Source organism: Pelobates fuscus, chromosome 11, assembly GCF_036172605.1.
Source record: "Pelobates fuscus isolate aPelFus1 chromosome 11, aPelFus1.pri, whole genome shotgun sequence".
NCBI classification, from domain to species: Eukaryota; Metazoa; Chordata; class Amphibia; order Anura; family Pelobatidae; genus Pelobates; species Pelobates fuscus.
This window is the reverse complement of record NC_086327.1, coordinates 98,107,710-98,116,521: the sequence shown is the minus strand read 5'-3', so window position 1 is coordinate 98,116,521 and position 8,812 is coordinate 98,107,710.

Here is an 8,812-nt window from a genome sequence, read left to right as displayed (position 1 = left end):
GCGAACGGAAAATGTTATGTTCGCGACATCACTAATGAAGGGATGTACATGGTTTGCAACAAAAGGCACATACCTTGCCATCCACCTGATCTAAAAGAGAATGTGATTCGTCTGAGCAGGCAACCTTCTTCCATTGCTCCATGATCCAGTCCTGATGCTTGCATCCCCATTAAAGGTGCTTTCCGCGATGGACAGGGATAATCATTGGCACTATGCCTGGTCTGCGGCTATGCAGCCCCATACACAGCAAATTGTAATGCACTGTGTGTTCTTACACCTTTCTATCATAGCCAGCATTTCATTTTTCAGAAATTTTAGCAAAACAAATTTTACTCACATTAAAAAGTTTGGGGTGAAACAGACACCTCAATGGGAGGGGGGGTACATATACTGTGCTAGGTATCATTCCTTAAACAAGGAACTGCAGTCTTTACTGACGTGCTGGATGCCTTATAATATATTATAAATAGGCTGTGTTTATGAACTTAAGATGCTGATTCTGCCAAAATTACTCCACCTGTTTTAGAAGCTGCCCATTCAAGAGGAATTTCTGAAATAAAAAAAAAAACTAAATGTTAACATTTCTGTGTTACAATTGCAGCAAATGTGTGAAAAGTTGAGAAAGAAGGCCTAAGAGTGCTGTTCTTTGATTAGGTGGATTAATTGCTAAATGTTGCACTGTGCTAAAGTAGTGAAAAGTCCTCAAGTGCAAGACATTTGGAGCCAAAATTGCAAATTCTGGAATTGTTGAATCTTATGAAGAATGTTGTTATTTTGCAGTCTGAATTTCCCCTTATGCAACCATATGGTTTTGGCCACAGAAACTTTAGTGAATAATCCTGTAAATAGTCAAATTCAGGCAAAACAGCCAGGTTTTGACTATAGCTATTCTTATTTTGCCACCAGATTTTAATTTTCTACAATTCCGAGTTTAGTGAATAAACCTGTTCATGAAGTTTTTTATTTCCTTTTGTATGAGTTTTTTTTTCTTCATTATAAATAAATAAATATAAAGAAAAATAAAATATTTCTTCTGTCATGTTCTTTCATTGCAAAGCAACTCCAATGCTCATTCTAACATATTTAAAGGAACACATCACACACCAGAGGCACAAGCGCTCTGGTTCCAGCCTAATGTAAGTAGTCAAACCCTTTTAGAATGTTTTAACTTCCCACCTGGTATCTGCTGGCTGCTGTTCCCTGCAGCTACTCTAGATGTCAGAGAGTCAGAAACGGTCTGAGCTAAGCCCGGCAGTGCAGGGTTTAGCTGATTGGCTGAGAGTGATCAGCTGATGCTCTTAGCCAATAAGCTAGCCCTTACTACTCCTAAGGAACTTCTATAGCAGAGGTGGGTAGTGGTCCCCCAGCAGATCATAGGGAAAAAGGCAAAGCATTTTAAACAATTTGACTACTTACAATGGGCAGAGGCGGCTCTCTTATTAGGCGGTTTAGACGGCTGCCTAAGGCCTCGCAATGGCTGGGGCCTCGCGGCTGCCTAAACTGCCTTAGGGCAGACAGTGTTGGGTCTCCGGTCAGTGACCCATAACCCGACACCAGACCCCTATCTGCCCGGCCAGCAATCGCAGACACCGGTCTGCAGCTCCGCAGTGTGCAGAGCTGCAGACCATGTGTCTCACGAGAACTGGCCAATCAGAGATTACCACGGCAATGCTCTGACGGGTCTCGCAAGATACATGGTCTGCAGCTCTGATATATTGGCCACCGGACCACCAGGCAGCCACAATGGACCACCAGGGAATTAAAAAAGGTATTTAGTCCCCCACCTACCCTGATCATCCCCCCTCCCTCACACCAACACCCCCTCTCCCTCACACCATCACCCCCTCTCCCTCACACCATCACCCCCTCTCACCATCACCCCCTCTCCCTCTCACCATCACCCCCCTACCTCTCACCATCACCCCACACTTCCTCTGATCACCCCACTCACCCTCTCACCATCATCCCCCTCCCTCACACCATCACCCTCTCCCTCTCACCATCATCCACACTCCCTCTCACCATCACCCCCCCTCCCTCTCACCATCACCTCCCTCTCCCTTTCACCATCACCTCCCTCTCCCTTTCACCATCACCCACCTCTCACCATCACCCCCTCCCTCTCACCTTGTCACAGTCACCAGCTGAAGAAATTCATCATATACACAGAGTCAGGAAACATAGCTTTGCCATAAACACAATGCACACCCCCATACACACAACACATTTCAAGCAGCTACCCCACACACATACGGTCCCAGCAGGGGCGGACTGATTGGTCCAGCCGAGAAAGGGGGCCTGCCGCCCACTCTGTGTGTGGCACTGTCACACACACTACAACTTTGATACCGGCCGCTCGAGTCCGACGAGCAATAACTACGCCGTCCTCGAGCCCAGTGAGGCAGAAGTACTTACCAGAAGCAGAGGTGGGGACCGGAGGAGCAGATAGTGAATCCGGCCCAGTGCACGGAGGCGTGCTATGTCACGTATGAACGTTGATGTGCGTCCCCTGCACGGGCCGCAACGATGTAAAAACATTTTTTAAAGAAAAAAATAATTATCAGGGGTCCCTATATCAATGCGTCCTTGATCTATGCATTGCTGCTGTGCTGGGAGGAAGTTTCCTCCCTGCTTACCAACAAGCTGCCGGGAGAGAGAGAGGGAGACCAAGAGGCAGCACTAAAGGAAGGCAAGCCTGACTCCAATCACATTCAGCCAGATGCCACTGGACACCAGGGAAAAAACCCTCCTGCACCAAAAAGGTATGAAAGCAGGAGGGATAGTTACTATGTAATGTTATCTGTGTGTCTATCTATATTTGTGTGTCTATGTATAAGGCTGTGTATTTGCATTAGTGTGTATGTGTGTTAGTGTGTGTGTTTGAGTATTGGTATATGTGTTATTGTGTATCTGTGTGTGTCAGTGTGTGTCTGTATCTACATGTCTGTACCTGTGTATCTGTGTGTGCATATGCATGTGTGTCTGTGTATCTGTGTCAGTGTGTGTAATTATGTGTGTGTGTGTGTATGGCAGTGTATGTGTATATGAGTATACATCTCAGCATTCACACGCCAACCTTACAGACAAATACACCCCTGCAGTCAAACGTCAACACTATATACACACACCCCTACATTCAAAACCAAACAATACACAGTACATAAAACCACACAATACAACACTATACACAAATACACCTCTAAATTCACACACACACACTCCATACAAGAAAATACTTACATTCCACCATACAAACACTGCTCATTGATAAATACAACCCTGCAAGAATGGGCAAATGGTAGATCCCCAGCTGGCAAAGCATTGCGCTAGTTGTACGACAGATGGAAATCTACCTTTTTGTCCATCCTTGTGATGGTGGGGGGGGCAAAAAATGATTGCACCATACGCCTCTCTATTTAGTTCCGCCACTGTGTGTCTTTGTATCTGTATGTGTGTATTTGTATGTGTGTCTGTGTATCTGTATGTGTGTCAGCGTGCGTCTGTGTATCTATATGTGTGTCTATGTGTCTGTGTGTATCTGTATGTCTGTATCTGTATGTTTGTGTGTGTCTCTGTATCTATATGTATTTGTGTGTGTCTGAGTCTGTGTGTCTGTGTCTGTATATCTGTATGTGTTCATGTGTGTATGTGTATCTGTATATGTGTATGTCAGTGTGTGTCTGTGTATTTGTATATGTGTCAGTGTGTGTATCTGTGTGTCTGTACGTGTGTCATCGTGCGTCTGTGTATCTGTATGTGACAGTGTGCTTCTGTGTATATGTTGTATATGTGTGTGTGTTAGTGTGCGTCTGTGTATCTGTATGTGTTAGTGTGTGTGTGTGTCAGTGTATACGTGTATACGTCTCAGCATTCAAACTCCAACACTTCACACAAATATACCCCTGCATTCAAACATCAATACTACATACAGACACACCCCTACATTCAAAAGCAAATGCTACACACAAGTAAACCACTGCTTCAAAATGGTAACAGTACATAACAACACACTACACACAAATACATCCCTACATTCACACACAAATACTGCATTCAATAACATGCTCACATATAAACATACAAACACTGATCAGTGCTAGGTACAACCCTGCAATGATAGGCAAATGGTAGATCCCCAGCTGGCAAAGCATTGTGGGAGTTGTACCTTTTTTTCCATCCTTGCGATAGGGGGGCCTCAAAATAATTATTGGACTAGGGCCCTTTCTATAGTTCCACCACTGAGCGTAATGCAGATTATCAACTTAAAAAATGGAACACATGGAAAACATTAATTTAGCAATGCAGGGGGATATTTAATCAGAGGCAAAATGTACACGATAGTCACCAGAACAAATACAGTGCTCCATTTGTACTGTAGCTTTCTTGTTATAATCTTATCCCTCTACTACAGCCCCTATATCCCATGAAGCCCCAAAACACCCAACCCCCACACTACAGGCTCTATCCCCAATTACATACCCTATACCTACTACAGCCTTTCTTCCCATACTGCTTCAGCCCCTACCACCTCACGACACCTCACGACAGCTTCCCCCATTAGAGTCCTTGTCTCCCCACTACAGCCCCTATTCCCCCATGACAGCTCTTAACCTCGACACTACAGACTCTATTCCCAATTACAACCCCTATACCCTGCTACAGCTTTTTTTTCAACCACTACATCCCCTATGGCACCACTACAGCCCCTACCGCCCCACTAAAGCCCCTATATCCCATGACAGCCCATAACCGACCCAGCCCCACACTACATTCTCTATCCCCAATTATAACCCCTATAACCCCACTACAGCGCCTATTCCCCATTAGAGCCCTTGTCGCCAATTAGAGCCCTTATCTGTAACACAAGGATGAACATGTTGAAAGTGCGTGTAAGTGGGTGTGATGTATATTTGTGTAGTTTGCAAATTGGTTTGTTCAAGGGGGGGGCATGATCTTCTATTGCCCAGGGTCCCTTGAGTTGTCAGTCTGTCCCTGGGTCCCAGACAAAAACACAAACATGCTCACAGATACATGCATTCACACACACAAGGATACTCTCTGTCAGACACACTCCCAGGCACATACACATGTAAACTGTGGGGCCTCATGTTTGAGTATCGCCTAAGGCCTCATAAAGTCTAGAGCCGCCTCTGACAATGGGGGTAGGTGGGGTAGGAATACAGATTTGTAATACTTACACTATTGAATCCCTTTAAAGGGTTACTCTAAGCTTGCTGTAGTGGTTATGATGCAAGGAGTACAATGACCCCGTTGCACAGCAATGTGGCAAATCATTTGACAACAGTTTGCCCTCTTACCTGGGTTCCGCCGGGTATCAGGTCTGCTCTGAAGCAGGGTTAACGACATTAGGCTTCTGTCTAATGATGTACACCTCCAGCAGCAAAGGGGTTAATATCTGTACATACGGATTGCAGTCACTAGGACCACTTTAAATCACTGAAGTGGCCATGGTTCTTGGAGTAACCCTCTATGTTGGTCGCTGGTAGTCACAAATATAACTGTCTAAATATTGCAGCGCCCATAAATAACACAAGCTCGCTAAGGTAACATACACACCTCAATTTAAAAAAATAGGACTGGCACGCCAAGGGACTTTTGTTTTGGAACAGCGCTACTAAAAGGTTGCCTACCCCACTCCTATATAAAACGTAGGTGTGTGGCGCTTTATCTGCAAATCGTTTATTTTAGTAACTCAGTCAGTTCAGAAAAAAGGAACTTCATTGGGCTCAAAATTTGAATTTTCCCACCCAATCTGAGACTTTTCTAGGGGAATGGTTATGGTGTAGTTTCTGCATGTTTGTGAGTGCTTCTCTCTGTGCAATGTCACTATGTGTGTTTGAGAGTATTTCTGTGTGTGCAATGTCATGTTTAAAAATGATTCTATGTGTGTGCAGTGTCATGGTTGTTTGTGTTTACATTAATTTTCTTAGTAAAACACTGTAGACATCATTACTTCAACACATTGATGTGGTCATGATGCTTGGATCAATCCTTTAAGAACTATCTTTGTATTGCCACCTGGTGGCCAGAAGACACAATGCAGCAGCATATTTACATATATTGAATACCACAAGCTATATACAGATTGCTATGTATTGTAAAGCAACTAATATATGCGAATACATTCTTTCCTGAGTTGTTAGGGTCAATCCCTAACTGAGCTTGATATCGCCCATTTCCTATTACCAATACAGAAAAAAGCAAATCAGCTTTTCATAAGGCTACTGTTGAATCAGCAAGGAATAGGCAAGTTGCCAACATATAATTTGTAGGGATGCCAACACACTATTCACAATTCCACTCCGGGTGCCAAAAAAACTTACGTTCACCTTCATATTATAAACAATGCATACGTTGAAACCATGAGGAATAAAAGGAGGCACTGGGGAATAAACCTGGATGGAAAATTGGGATACTACTGTGGGAGTCAACTGGTCAATGTTAAACAGATGAATCAACGTTACCGAAATGTATATATAACTAACCTGTCCTCCATTATGTCATTCTAAACCCAGAGATCCAGAATCACTTGGCCTAATTGCAAATGTGCAGTTGGCACAGAATACCTTTATTTCATTCAAACATCAAACAAGACATCACAGAAAAGTATCAAAATCTCTCTTCCCTGTAACAGGAGTGAACTGGAATATATTGTCCATCCATAAAGCAGTTATATGCCTGTGTTTATTTCTTGCATTATAATAATTGTCCTACTTAAGTCATTTTTAAACGTATGGCAGACTGTCCAAATATTTCCAAGATTCACTAAAAATTCAATGTGTCCTTTTAAAGGTTTGTAATGGTCACAACAGGATTAAATCATGGCTGTTGACTTGTTAGTATGTGTATCTCCATCGACAATATCTACTTACTGGGTTTAAACTGGTACTGGTTGTAGACTGTTTAAAAAAAGAATGAAGCTACTGCATAGACAAGTTTAAGATCTTGAACACATATGATCTACTCTTCCATAAATGGAGCACTTTCATGGATGAGATGGACAAATGACCTCCATAGGTGTAGAACACTCTATATTACAGTGGTGGCTGGTCCTTAGGGGCAGGTAGGGCAGCACCCATCAATTTGTGTTGAAATGCAAAGTAATAAAAGCTGTAAAAGCTGTAGACGTGACTGTAGAGTAAGAGTAACTAAACCACAAGATTGTGGGGTATTTTTTAAAAACAAAATTACCATTATTTGAGTATAGAAGTCTCAAACATGATTAGACATGCTTAGTCTTCTCTAATAGGAGGACTGACATCATCCACTGGCTATTGGGCCATTAGAGCCTAATAGATAAACCTGTATATTGTCTTGTCTTCTAGGGCTGTCATTACGTACAAGTAGCAGTTGGTGGCATAAAATCTCTTTAAAGTGGTTGTTGTTTCCCAAATTTGTCCATTTAAAAGTTTATAGTGTTGAACAGGGTATGACCTCTCATTGGGTTAAAGGTTGAAACAAGGAATGTAAACGAGTTTAACCCATAATGTCAGAGGGTAGAGTCAACTTCTGCCCACTGTCTAAGCGCCCACCATTTTTACATTTCACCAGTCACCACTGCTAAATACACTTGGCTTTGTCTTAGGATAATGAATCCAAGAAAATAATTGTACCGCTAGCCCATCCCGCACCTTACTACTCTGCCATGGCATTTCAATATAACAGAAAATGTGCATTCCACTCTGCTTCTATTTAAAAGACTTTTGCTTAATTAAGTCTTTATAAACCTGTTATGGGGCTCCATACGTCATCACGTTCTGCTGGACCGTATTATACCTTCAGAATATTTTCTCTATTAGTTTAGCTGTATTTGTTTAACAAATAGCTAAACACAGCTTCCAGTGTATTCTTTTAAGACAAAGAGTGTTGCACAGTTTTTGAGTGAACACTATTTGCCTCTGTAAATATTGACAACTAGTAGGGTAGATTTGCTGGAATCACTATGAAAATAAGAGATCTTTTTGAAGCAACCATTAGAAAACAGAAAGCTGGAGACATAAAGTTTCTATTTATAGATTGTAATAAAATTATATTTATGGTGGAGTAGACCTAGGTACTATTATTTCAGTTGGCTTTGTGGCTGATGTCCCCCCACACCCCAAGACACTTCAGAAGGAGGTTTGCCCATGGAGATATATCTTGGCCTCACTTCAAGACCTAAGTTCTTGAGACAATCTGTAGTGGAGCTGCAATGCTGAGACTGAATATCTCCGCTGTAGTCCTCTGGAACTGGAATGGAAGCGCTGGTTAGTAGATATAGCCCATCCCCCAGTAACTGGACGACACACAGTTCTGGGAGTTAACTGATTTTATTTTGGCCACACATGGCTCCTATACAAAAATACAGGGCTTTTCCTCCCAAGATCCTCTGTGACTGAGAGAGAATTGCATGAGAAAAAATTATAACTCAATTATCTCTCAGGTGCAGAAAAATCTACAATATTTTAAAACACCCCATAAATACATTTAATACTTCAGAACCCCATATTATTATTATTATTATTTTATTATTTATATAGCGACATCAAATTCCGTAGCGCTGTACAATGGGTGGACTAACAGACACATCAGACCACTGGATGTACAGGAACAGAGGGGGTTGAGGGCCCTGCTCGAGGAGCTTACATGCTAGAGGGAGTGGGGTATAGTGACACAAAGGGTTAAAGTAGGGGAATTAAATAGTTTGTTAGAGAAGGGTTTATTGAGTGCTTGGTAGGTCATTTTTGACAGTTGCAGGAAAGGAGTCATGGGGTGGGGGATGAGAAGCCTGCTGACAGTTTAATTGATACGC